The sequence below is a fragment of the Lissotriton vulgaris genome, chromosome 2_1, assembly GCF_964263255.1.
Source record: "Lissotriton vulgaris chromosome 2_1, aLisVul1.2, whole genome shotgun sequence".
Taxonomy (NCBI): Eukaryota; Metazoa; Chordata; class Amphibia; order Caudata; family Salamandridae; genus Lissotriton; species Lissotriton vulgaris.
The window spans coordinates 804,643,193-804,657,053 of record NC_141687.1 but is presented as its reverse complement, the minus strand read 5'-3'; positions in this window follow the sequence as shown (position 1 = coordinate 804,657,053).

The following is a 13,861-nucleotide window of genomic DNA, read 5'->3' as shown; positions in this document are numbered from 1 at the left end:
CATTGGTTATCATGCGGATGTTATATGAAACCACATTGACTGAATATCAATTTGTAATTACCTCACTTTTTAGTGCTGCCGGATTGTGATGGCATTAAAACAGCCAGGGTATATTATCATAATGGCACCTGGATATAGGTATCAAGGTTGCTATGTGGAATAGCCAACTTTTAAAAAAAAATTAAATTCAAGTAAAGTGGTGAAAGAGCTGACAATAGTTTACCTATTCGACGTATTCTGCACCTTCTTTGCGTTAAATACGAAGTGTAGGTTTCACTGTATTAAGGGTAGTTTTTTGAGATAACTGCCTCGCCCGATTGACTGAAACATAAAAGATCAGAGATATTGCACCTGTCGTTTTATAAGGCGGGCCCAGTTGCCCATCGTGTGATTGGAATAGCGAGCAGATAACATACCTGTTAGTCATTAATGTAGTGAACTGAATCTTGACCCCAAATCAGAGACCAATCTACTGGATATAGAGTGAGGTCGTATCTAGTCTTGCCACATGTGAGAGATTTGTTTCAGGACAGATATTCAAACAGCCAAGGGGCGGTAATCTAAAAGATAATACATGGTATCAGAGCGTCAGTGCCTCAGTATATCAAGAAAGATTTTAATCTGCATAGTGATTGGCGGCAGTAAGCTTACCTACTCAGAGCGGCAGTGGCAGAATGTAGTGCACTTTCCTTAGGATACAATATGGATACAGAGCGAAGTTGGAGTTAATGTTGCCACAAGTGGAAAATAAACTTCAGGGCAGATATTTATGCAGCGATAATCTAGGAGATAATAAAAGATGTCCCAGCGTCAGTATCGTGCTATGCCATACAAAATTAATGCCGGCATAAGAATCCGTAGTTTAGATCTTACCTAATCAAAGCAGCAAAGGCAGACTGCAGGGCAGCGCGTAGTCAGTTCAAGACGAGTAAACGCTGTTCCGCGCTCGGGGATTTAAAAGACAGCGTTTGGAGATCGAAATAGGACCCCGAGTGCGGAACAGTGAAATTTATTTTCCACATGTGGCAACATTAACTCCGACTTCGCTCTGTATCCATATTGTATCCTAAGGAAAGTGCACTACATTCTGCCACTGCCGATCTGAGTAGGTAAGCTTACTACCGCCAATCACTATGCAGATTAAAATCTTTCTTGGTATACTGAGGCACTGACGCTCTGATACCATGTATTATCTTTTATATTACCGCCCCTTGGCTGTTTGAATATCTGTCCTGAAATGAATCTTTCATATGTGGCAAGACTAGATACGACCTCACTCTATATCCAGTAGATTGGTCTCTGATTTGGAGTCAAGATTCAGTTCACTACATTAATGACTAACAGGTATGTTATCTGCTCGCTATTCCAATCACACGATGGGCAACTGGGCCAGCCTTATAAAACGACAGGTGCAATATCTCAGATCTTTTATGTTTCAGTCAATCAGGCAAGGCAGTTATCTAAAAAAACTACCCTTAATACAGTGAAACCTACACTTCGTATTTAACGCAAAGAAGGTGCAGAATACGTCGAATAGGTAAACTATTGTCAGTTCTTTCACCACTTTACTTGAATTTAAATTTTTTTAAAAAGTTGGCCATTCCACATAGCAACCTTGATACCTATATCCAGGTGCCATTATGATAATATACCCTGGCTGTTTTAATGCCATCACAATCCGGCAGCACTAGAAAGTGAGGTAATTACAAATTGATATTCAGTCAATGTGGTTTCATATAACATCCGCATGATAGCCAATGGAAAGTGTCCATTTAAATATTTTGTTTATATTTTTGTGCCTGTTTCCTCGCTCTAAACTGTCATGTTTAGGCCAAAAATGAGAAATGTCATGTTTAGACCATAAATGAGATATGAATGACTATGACTCTCTAATTGCCATTATCAGGTTACTAGACCCTAATGAACTATAGGATCATGACAACACAAAATTACTAAAGTTATCTTTTCTGAATGAGTAAAAGCATCAATGTTACAATATCGTGGAATCTATTGCTTGCAAATTAAATGATTCACTGTTTAGTGATCCAGTTTTGATTTGTACAATGTTATGCTTAAGCCAAAGAACATGTACATACGCTATGAGTAACTCAATTCTAGGTTCACATTGTTCCTTATGTTTTATGTATCACTTTATCATTGTTTTTTATATGTCTTAAGTGTTTCACTAAATGTTTTTGTTATGTCACCAAGGTTTAATGAATATATATGGTCAATGTAGATGTGTAACTGTAAATATTTTTATTTCAGACTACAATATCTCTATACAGATCATAATTGACAGCAGTCCTGAGGATGGTTTCTACAATTAACTCTTAGGAAACCGAAACGTCGACTGTACATCTTATCCCTGTCTTGTTTTATTCAATGTGATTTGGGATAAGTGTTGTTTTAGGTTCTGTTGAGTCACGTATTAATTTATTTATGTGGGTACCCACAGGCCTAATTTCTGTTTGTGTTCTTATCTGTATATGAAGCTGTTCATCCAAAACAATCCTTCGATAAAACTATATTTTTCTATACACCTTGTGTTTTTGTCTATATGTTGTGTTTTGATAAAATAGAGGTTCTATATTGCAGTAGAATCTTATGGTATCTGATTGGTTCCTAACAAGGATTATTAATTCATCCTTCTAAAGTCAATTTAAGCTACCAAATACGTACAAAATAAATTTCCTTGAAGGCATCTTTACCTTTTTACTTTAATCACCCAAGCCCTCAAGGGTATTTTTGGGTCGCTCACTTCCTGTAAATCTTCCTCATGTAAAGAGCTCTGATACCGCCGGGTCTAGCCAGCGCTAAATAAAACTTTTCAAATAAATAAATACATTCTGGCCAGATCCCTTAGCAAAATCTGATCTGTGTAAGGCGTACACTTTTGTGTTCTATTTTCTGATTGATCCAATTTTCCTTACAGGTAATCGCAAAACTCCCAAAATTAAGTCTGTTTTGAATCCCAAAAGCTGTATCTCTGGGTTTGGACTCAGGAACGATTTCTCCCAATTTTATCACAAGCCCTAAATTCAGTTGCAAGGAAGCTGCCATCACCACCTGCTGATGAAGCATTCACTTGTCCTGTGCCATGAACAACTTGTTCTCTAGAGGAAGGATCAATCTGACTCCTCTGCACTTCAAAAAGTAAACCATTGCTTTCAAGAGATTTGTGAATCTTTCTGATGCCTGTCCCAGGTCGAAACCAGTAGATATGTATCTTTCAGATCCAAACACACCAAACGCAATGTAAAAAGTCTGAAAGGAGGTGGCTCCCCTCCAGTTTAATATGGTGGTAGACTAGCCTACTATTCAATTCCGTCAAGTTGATAACTGCTCTCCTCTGTAAGGAGTCTATTTTGATCACCAAAAATAGTCTACTTAAGAAACCAGGACTTGCTGAGTCTACCTCAGTTGCAGTTATTTTTTCTAACAGTTTTTCGACCTTTCTGTTCTACATCTGAGACTCTTCTCGATTGAACTTGGTGAGTCTTGGAAACCTTAGCTGAATCAGAATTGTGATGAGGTCCAGCTGGCAGCCTGGTATGGGCTGCTTTATTCATGCTTCTTGGGGAATTACTTGCCATTTCTCCTCAACCAATAATAATATGCCCCATCCCAAAAAAGGAACTCTCCTTTGTGGCGACTTACTTGTATAGGCATCCTGGATGAACTTCTGTCCCTTTCTTAATGGTCTGCCATGAGCTCCTCTACCTTGAAGTGTAAGAAGAGAGAGGAAGGTCGTTCATCCTGCCACTGTAGGTCCTAGGTGTCTCTTTGAAAATTGTTAAATAAAAAGGCCACTGCAACTTTGTTAGAAAAAGGGGCCAGTTTTTGAGTTTTTGCATTGAAATGGCAGTCTTTGTGATTAACTTCAACCCTATGCAACTCCCTTTCAACTGTCACACAGAGAATGATCAGTTGGTGCAGACTACACTGGTACATAAAGGAAGAAAGTCCTCTTCTGCACGGAAAGAGAACCAGATGCCATATGTGCATGACAAGAGCCGTGCCAACTGTTCAGGTGGCCCTAAGTCATATTGCTGGCAGGAAGCACACTACATCCTAATATGCTTCTAAGAACACAGCAGCTCAGAAGAGCCACAGAGGGCATGATTAATCACCCTTGATGGAAATAACCTGAAATTACTTCTCCTGTGTTGGGGTTGTGCAGTCACTGAAGGGCCTGGGGACATTGTCTTGAGATTTCCCCAGCGCAGACAAAGGCTTACCCGTGTGCTCTCTCAACCCAACCTGCTACAGTAAGGCACTTTTCTGGACATTGCCTGCACTGCTAGATTACTCTAAGCAGTGCATTTTCTGGCACAACACGAACCATGTTGAAGAGAATAAACAAATAAGAGCAGCACACCACCGTCATTTGCTCCCACAGACAGGGTATTTGGAATCACTTGATTCTGTGCAAGCTACGCTTTCCACACACCTGTCTTGGGTGCACTAGCTTCCTATTCCAACACCTGCTGCTAAATTTGCTAATCTAACAAACTATTTTCAGGTTCAGTCGGATCAAAAGCTATGAAGATAGCTGCAAAAAGGGTGCAACACCATTCCAGTCACTGTGCAAAAGATCACTGGGCACCTGAGAGATGTTGATTGCTGTTCCATATAGAAAATTACTATGGGGTAACCCAGTATCCCTCAGAACCTGGGCATTATACACAATATCAACAATGGTTCTGTTGGGCAGAAGATTTCTTTTAGTTTACATATATTATTTCATTGATTTCTTAATTTGCAGTATCAACTTGCTTTCAATTTCTCAAAACAACCGAATATGAAAAACGCAAATCCAAACAACCAATAGGGTATGAAACTATTATTTTATGAATTCAATGTCATTCATAGTAACCCTGCATTCAATATATACATTTATAAATTCTACAAAAACGGTGCATCAGAATAAGGTGATAGTGACATTTTGTGCAGTGATTTAGCGTGCAGTGAAGTTGTGAGTAGTGAAATATATACAAGTGAAGGGACAATTGGGTTTTAAAAGGTGGCCAAAACAGTCTTCAATTGGAAATATTCCCATATGCCACTATAGTTGGCAATTGTTATGGAATATTCCGTGTTGGTCCACGGGCTTCTTTATCCGTCGACGTTTCGACCCTGATGACGCCTGATTTATGGGTCACAGCGGGTCTTCATCAGGACTGGGGGGATGTTAAATGGCTGATGTCGCCTGTAAATTTAATTGGGATGAAGTCAGGATTTGCTTATAATTTGTGAGTCAAGGAGTGTAGTTAATCTTAATACTCGACTCACCTCTGGGGTGCCCGTATGGACTGTGGGGCATGGACCCAGACTTCCACCGGTTTGAAAGCAGTTTACTCCGGTTCCTGTAGGTATCTAAGAAGACATATTGACCTAATTACTGTATGTCACCCAACAATTTTCTAGGCGGTCCTGGGTATCGAACTGGACTGTTGCTTACCCTAATTCGTAGTTAAAATGCGCAGACTCTTCATGCGTGTATCTTCTGTACCTCAAAAGAAAATATATAGGGGGTCCATTAGTTACATCCACCCCACGCAATATTTTTCTTTAATGCATGCACACGCTTCGTCAAACTAAATAGCGATTAGATATTGTGCATACTGATCACGCATGTATCAAGAGCTGGGAGTGATCTTAAGGTCATTCTCCCACTCATGGGTAAACTAAATTACTAACATGCAAAAACGCAGAGCTAATCTTGTGCAATTATTGGGTCTATGGAGCTCTAAGCTACCTTTTGCGAGATAATCGCTCCGACTCGCGTTGCAGCGTCCAGTTTCCTTCGCGCTCACAGCGCGATGCATCCGTCAATAAGCTTTCGGCTTGTGAAACCATTTACTTCCGGTAACCACAGCCTCGAGGACGTCTCTAGGTACGTTTGACGGGAACGGTTGCCTAGCAACCGTACACCACTCGAGTCAATCGGGAACCCGACTACGTCATGCCTGCTCCCTCAGGGGCGTTAAAGTAGCAGTAAACCGGCATCCTATTATTGATGTGTGAAAATATGGCTGGTTTGATGCAGATCATTAGGACTACTTATTTTTCTTTAATGCATCGCTAATAAGGAATTGCTGTGTGCTTTCCGCAATCACCCAATGTATTGTCTTACACATATTCCTGTGTCATCAAAATGAAAGAGGCTACCACCTCGGGTGACAAACTTATAACAATACATACAATTTAGCCAGATAGAACTTGATTTCAACAGGACACATTACTCTATATATTGGATCCGGTTGCGTATCCACCTCTCTGCATGACAGGTCTTTTTAAACAGTTCACATTAACACATTGCTTGTAGACCAACGCTTTACCAATTTCACAACATAAATGAATAATCCCATATAGTTATACATATAATGTATTATCCAACAAGTCCTTTTCCCGGCATCTCATATTCCAGAGCCCCTGTAAGGGAGAAAATATTACTTCGGATGACACATTTATAGTAATATCTGCAGTTGCTCATCCACATTGCATTTTTTACACAAATTGTTCCGTGATTTCAACATGATATCCACATCAATGCATTACTGTATTGCAGGGTAATAACGACACACAATGACAACCTGCCCTGAACCCAGATTGGTCTAGTATATTGCAACTTCACCAAAACCTTGCAGAAATGCAATGAATGCTCTAACAGATGTAACCAAGTCTCTCGGGCATTCCTACAGTTGACATCAAATGCTCTCTGGTTATGAGTCAGTGCAACGAAATTCTGTTCATAGAAACATATACATCAAGTGTGGTACAATTTCTCTAGAGTTCACCCATTTGCCTAGCTGTCTCCTCTCTCTCATTTAGACCCTCCTGCACAGAGTTAAGGCAATGTATCCATCTACACTCCTTGAATTTGAGAGACCTAGTCAATGAACCACCCCTGCTGCTTGGGATTACTCTCTCGATAACTCTCCATCTGATGTCCTCGGGTTTGTGGTTTGTGCAATATAATGTTCTACCAGGGGTGCCCCTACAGTCTTGCATCTGATACGGCTCATATGCTGCAGGATCCTCGTTTTTACTTTCTGGGTCGTCTGTCCAACATAGGTCATTGCGCAGGGGCAAGTGATTGTATAGATCACGTCTGTACTGTTACAGTTTGTGATGCTGTTCCGGCGTTTAAAGTGTTGACAACTTCTAAAGTAGAGTTAGTATCAATACATTGATGGACGTGGAATTTTGTTATCCGCTGTATGAAGCCAAATCCATGCTTAAATATAATTCAAGTTGGTAGAAAGAATTCCTCGTTGTAATGGAAATGTTCAGTTACATCAGTAAAGATCCGTAATATCATAGACACTGTTCTAAAAACAGCAGGTATTTCCAGAAGACACTTTGGGCCTAATTTATGAGAAATGACGCATCGCTGCGTGAAAGCAGCGATGCGCCACTTCTCAGTGAGCACTCCTTGCGACATACCTGATGCGTCATATGTAACGTATGACGCATCATGTCGCAAGGAGTTACAGATACGTCAGTATTTCTGATGTATCTGTAATCGCAAAAGTGACGCATTGCCTGAGTGTGTCACAAAAGTAACGCAACTCCAGCAATGCATCCTTTCACATGGAGCAAGCCCCATGTGACAGGGCCTGCATCAGTCTTATGCCTCCTGTGAGGCAGGCGCAAGATTTTGACGCAACGGCGTCCTAGAAGTGACGCAGTGAAATCTCATAGATTTCACTGCGTCACTTCTACGAGGCTTTTTGCGGGGGAACCCCCCTGCATACATTATACCTGACGCAGGTATATTGTAGCGCAGGGGTTTACAAAGTGATGCATCTGCTTAGATGCGTCACTTTGTAAATAGTGCGCAACGGGAGGCATGTTTTATGCCGCCGATGCGTTACAAAAAGTGACGCATCGGAGGCACAAAACTGACGCATGGCCTCATAAATGAGGCCCTTTGAGTATAGAAAAGCGTAGAAATGTACATAATAAATATCTAATGCAAAGTATGAGACCATATAGTATAAACTTATGGTAAACCTGAAATTGAAGATAATAGGGATTCACAAAATAAAAGGGACATAGCATTGAGGAAGTGGGTGCATGCTGGCTTGTTTTCTCCCGAATGTGATATCGTGTATGTTTTAATCAAACAATGCGACTTTGAGAGGCAGAAAGGGTTGTGTTCACAACATAGTTTTCCTGTGTAGGACAGCATAAATAATGTGCCTTTCATTTTCTACAAATTTGTCAGCCTTGTCGTATAATTTGGTTCTTCAGTCCTGCTGCCCTTCAGTGACCCCAGTCCATAGGTTTTCGAAGAGTTAAAAGCACCAACCACAAAAAATATAAGATTAAATTAATTAGTACCAAGGGGTACTGAATGCTGACGTTAAATAAGAAATTAGTCCGAATTGTCAACAAACTCCACTAGTGGATTAAGAAGCATCTACTTTTCGTTGCACTGCTGTTATTGTGTGCAATAAAAGTCTCTTACTATGATACTTGAATGTTCTATGTGCTCATAGGTCCTTGTGCACACAAGAAAGTGACATGCCCTATAAATGATGTGCTGCATGGCACAGCTGGAATGTTTCAAAATAAGAACAGTTTCCTGCCTGTATCATTTAGCTCATCACAGGGTTCTGTAAATGTCTCTTGCACTGTTCTCTGAACATAATTTGATTTAATTTGGAGTTTTTTTTTTACTCTAATCGAAGTGATAATGAATGGAAATGTGTGTCTGAGGGAAATACTTCTATTTTCAAGAATTATGGATGAGGGAGTTAGACAATTAGTGATGTAAGTGATTAGTGTTTTTGTTAGAGCATGTATACCCCTGAAAATTACTGAACGGATCCATGTAAAGGCAAACATTTAGCATAAGTTTCTTCGCCTTGGGGTGACATATGTATTAAAAAGAAAATTTTAGGCATGACAAAAGGTTTATTTTGCAAGGTAGAAACACCGGTTTATAACTGCACACACATGCTGCAATGGCAGGCCTGAGTTTGTTTAAAAAGGCTGCTTTAGTGGGTGACACAATAAATGCGCAGGCCCACCGTTAGCATTTAATTTGCAAGCCCTAGATACCACTTTACTACGGACTTAAAAGTAAATTTAATGAGCCAGTTGGGTGTAAGCCTATTTTACCATGTTTAAAGGAGAGAGCGCAAGTTCTACAGCACTGGTTCGCATAGGGAAATCCTAAATGCCATCAAAAAAATTTTTTGAAATAAGAGGCGTGAATGTTCTAACTTTGGGGGTGACCCTGCAGACGGCGCAGTCCAGCAATGGGCATCTCTTTATTTCTTTTGTTTTACATTAAAGGTTAATGCTTTGTCTTTAAATCTTGGCACATGTGGTTGGAGCGAGGTGGCAGGCAGAAGCCACAGGCAAGTCAATTGACATATGCACCCTATATACAACCTAGATTGATGGAATAGTATACCTCAGGGATACTCATAGTACAGCCCGCGGGCCGCCAGCGGCCCGGCAAGCCTTCCCTGGCGGCCCGCGGACCGTCCAAACATCGTACCCGTTTTTTAATATATATACATTGTGTGTCAGCAAAAAACCCTGCGGCAGCGTGAGTCAAGAGACTGCTGCTCTGTGGGGGCCGGGCGATTCCGTGGAGCTGCAGGGGCCTACAAGGTGAAAAAAGCATCATTAACATGAGAATGGTCTTTTAAAGACCTGTGAATTGCTTGTGTGCGGCTGTGTGTGTGTATGCCCGGAAGCGGTCTCAGCCCAGGCACACACAAGCAGGATGAGGTGAAGAGGGTGACAGAGGGAGCGGGAGGGAGGAAGAGGGGGAGAGAGACAGAGCCAGACAGAGGGAGAGCGAGGGAGGGAGACAGAGGCACTGAGCGAATCACATGTATTGCACAGATATGTGCATGCCATGTCATAGCATACGCATTATTGATGCAAGCTTTCCACAACTATTGTAATCCTACAGAACCTGATGTGCTCATACCTGTTTTTCTTGTCTTTAATTAAAATCAAATAAATAAATATTTGTTTGAAAACACCTTTCCCTTCTGGCTCAACTTTCAATGTCCTGGAGCATCGCTCTCGTCATTACCACATCCAATGCACTCTATGTTTCTCCTTTCCCTTCTCCCTCACTCGTCCTCTCTTCAGAGTCCGGTGTCTGCTGTTGTCACCGATGCTGCTGAGCTTTGCTGCTCCCCTCAAAGCTGCTCTGAAAGGCTGGGGCTTAGAACAGATACACATCTCCTTTCCCCTGACATACACTGGGGTGAGTGTTGGGGGGCTTAGGACAGACACACATCTCCCTCCCTGAGGGAGAGCGAGGGAGAGGCAGACAGAGGGAGAGCGAGGGAGAGTGATGGAGAGCGAGGGAGGGAGACAGAGGGAGAGCGAGGGAGAGAGACAGAGGCCGAGGGAGGGAGGGAGACAGAGGCAGACAGAGGGAGAGCGCGAGAGAGGCAGACAGAGGGAGAGCGAGGGAGAGGCAGACAGAGGGAGAGCGAGGGAGAGTGATGGAGAGCGAGGGAGGGAGACAGAGGGAGAGCCAGGGAGAGCAAGGGAGAGCAAGGGAGGGAGACAGAGGCAGACAGAGGGAGAGCGAGGGAGAGGGAGGGAGGGAGGCAGAGGCAGACAGAGGGAGAGCGAGGGAGGGAGGCAGAGCGAAGGAGGGAGACAGAGCGAGGGAGGGAGACAGAGCGAGGGAGGGAGACAGAGCAAGGGAGGGAGACTTCAGAGTGAGGGAGACCTCAGAGTGAGGGAGGGGGAAGGAGACAGAGGGAAGGAGGGAGAGGGAAGGAGACAGAGGGAGACAGAGGGAAATAGGGAGAGGGAAGGAGAGAGAGGAAGAGGGAAAAAGAGTGAGGAGAGGGAAACAGAGTGAGGGAGAGGGTAACAGGGAGAGGGAAACAGAGAGAGAGAGGGAGACAGAGTGAGACAGTCAGAGTGAGTGAGACAGAGGGAGAGAGGGAGTGAGACAGTCAGAATGAGTGAGACAGAGGGAGAGAGGGAGTGAGACAGTCAGAATGAGTGAGACAGAGGGAGAGCGGGAGTGAGAGGGAGTGAGACAGTCAGAGTGAGTGAGACAGAGGGAGACAGAGAGACAGAGGGAGAGAGAGGTAGAGAGAGGGAGAGAGAGAGAGGGAGGGAGACAGAGAGAGAGAGAGACTGAGAAAGAACGAGAGAGAGAGAGAGAGAGAGAGAGAGAGAGAGAGAGAGAGAGAGAGATGTGTGCATATCGGGTCTGGTGGCTCAGTGGAGGAAGGCGTTCGCTGCAGGGACCAGTGATCAACCTCATGGTGCCAGTTTTTTTGTTGCTCGAACCCCGCCCCCTCCCCCACTGACCCCGCCCCCACCGGTGCGGCCCTCGGCCACAAACCACACTGTAAATTTGGTCCCCAGAGAAAATTTGTGAGTACCCATGGTATACCTGGTGGAGTGGGCCGGTGGTAGAGATAATTTGTCCATTCTTTGGATAAAGGAAGTTTTACATTGACAAAAGCCAATATTGTTTGATTTGTAACTTACAGAATCACAAGTCTTCTGCCTAAATCTATAGTGTTGGCATATATACTTCTTGTCCTTTTGCTTCACAATCTACTTTACAATGTCTGCATGCATGCTGGATCGATTCCAAACATGGCAAGGAGTGACCCATGGGAGCAGAATGGTGTACCCAAAATCTGGATACCACGAAATTTACCTCAATCAGATTTCCCTCATTGGACGGGATCAGGCACTGTATTAAACCTTAAATTCATGAGGAAATGTGTCCCACGTTCAGGCACCTCCCAAACATAGAAAATTAGAAAATACATTTTAATTAGTAAATATAAGAATAGATCTGCAATGCTGATTTTGTGTGCAATACGGTCGATCATCAACTGTTATAGCAACGGTTAGTGGATTGCGGGATTACAGAGTCTGCCATTCTTTGGGCTTTGTCATTTTTGAGTGACCGCTCACAGAGGGTGCAGATGGGTGGTCATGTCTCCAGGGCAAAGGCGTTGGCATGCAGGGTCACTCAGGAATCTGCGTTATCCCCATTGCTGTTAAATATCTATCTACAGCCACTGATTACAGCACTAGCACAGTTGGATTGTCAACTGCTCGACTATGCGGATGATACTCAGCTTGTCATGCAGATTGAGAGCTCTTCACAGTCGCGGTTGAGCATGCAGAACATCTTGTGGTTCTCCATAAACTGGATGACAACTAACTCTTTGTATCTTTGTAGATCAATGCAGACAAGACTGAAGTGCTGGGAATCACCAGGAAGGGGAATTCCTTGATTGGCGGTTTCTGGCAACTGGAACTAGGCTCCCCCTGTGCACTGTTCCATTAGGTAAAAGCCTTGGCATTAAGCTGCACAGTAGCTTGTCGATGTCCAAGTAAGTGGCGGCAGTATGCTGGAGCTGCGCAGGTCTCGTGAGACAGCTCCGGAAACTGGTTCCAATTCTTTTCTTTTCAATTATGCAAGGTGTCAGCAATGGTTGGACTATTTCAATACCTTTACAACGGCCTTCTCAAGCAGTTGCTGGGCAAGCTCCAGGTGACAATGAATGATGCAGCAAGAGTGTTACTTAAGCTACCAAGATGGGTGCACGCTACTCCACTGCTGCAATATCTCCATTGGTTGCCAGTTAAACAGAGGGCCATGTGTAAGAGCTTGTATATTGCACACAAGGTACTGTATGCACTGTGCCAGTTTACATCAAAGAATTTTTGAGGTTCTATGCATTGCCTATGGTCTACGGAAGTAAAGCTGCTGACCTACCCATGCTTTAGTAAAGCAACTATGGGCGGCAGGGCATTTTTTGCCTCTGTGGTTCTAATTACAAACATTATTCTTTATGGTGAATGTTTGAGGAGGCGTGACTGATTCAAATGAGTCCACAGGCTAATGATAGGTCTTTGCAGTAGCAGACGTTTGAACAGCTAAATGATCAGCTCACCACTCTGTTCAAAAATAAACTTTATATATTTAAGCATTTTAGGGATTTGAAAATTCCCACATTTGGTTTATAATTTTTCCTTAATAATGTTGACCTCTTGATTGTTGAATGCAGAAATGTTCTGCCTGTATTCGTTTACAAATTTCTTAGGACATTGTAAGGTGTGGGGTTATATCAGAAGGAGTCACACTCACAGAGCATGCACAGCAAGTGCTGGCTGACCATGTACTTTAGGATCCAGGCTACACTCATTGCTGCAGAAATGCCCCACTAGCAGACCCCTCAAAAAATGCACAAAAGAGTAATTTTGAGTTTCTGTAGCTTTTGACTTGTGCAGGTGACTCTCTCCCAATTCTAAACTCATATTAGAAGGTTTCAGAGACTATATTGATATTGCGTGGAAGGAGGTTACGGAACAACTGCAACCTGGTTTAAAGACAATACACACGCTACAAGTGATTACAAAAGAGGTATCAGCACCTAAAACGTGATAATGTCACCCTACAAAACTGTCTTAGTATTGCATGCCTTTCTACACTGATGTTCCTAGGTATCATGGGCCCTCCTTTTCCTCTTTAGAATCCATTGCCATATGTTAACAGATGGCTGACTGCTCATCGCCATGTGGATGATACTCAGTCTAGGAAGGTAGATCTTACTGCCCATCATAACAAATATACCATATGTTATCCATATATTTGGAATTCAGTGAAGTAAAAGGTCTCACTAATTATTAATTTCTTATGGTTGATCATCTTATGACAATATAGCATGATCCATGATGTCTGAATTAATATATGTGCAGATTATTCAGTTATAACTTTCTTTCATAGGGAATATTGTTTTCCATGCTTGGAATACCAAATGTAGTTTCTACTTGCATTTTTAGGTTGAGCGCTGCTCTAGGAAATCGACCTCCTGGAATCCCTTCA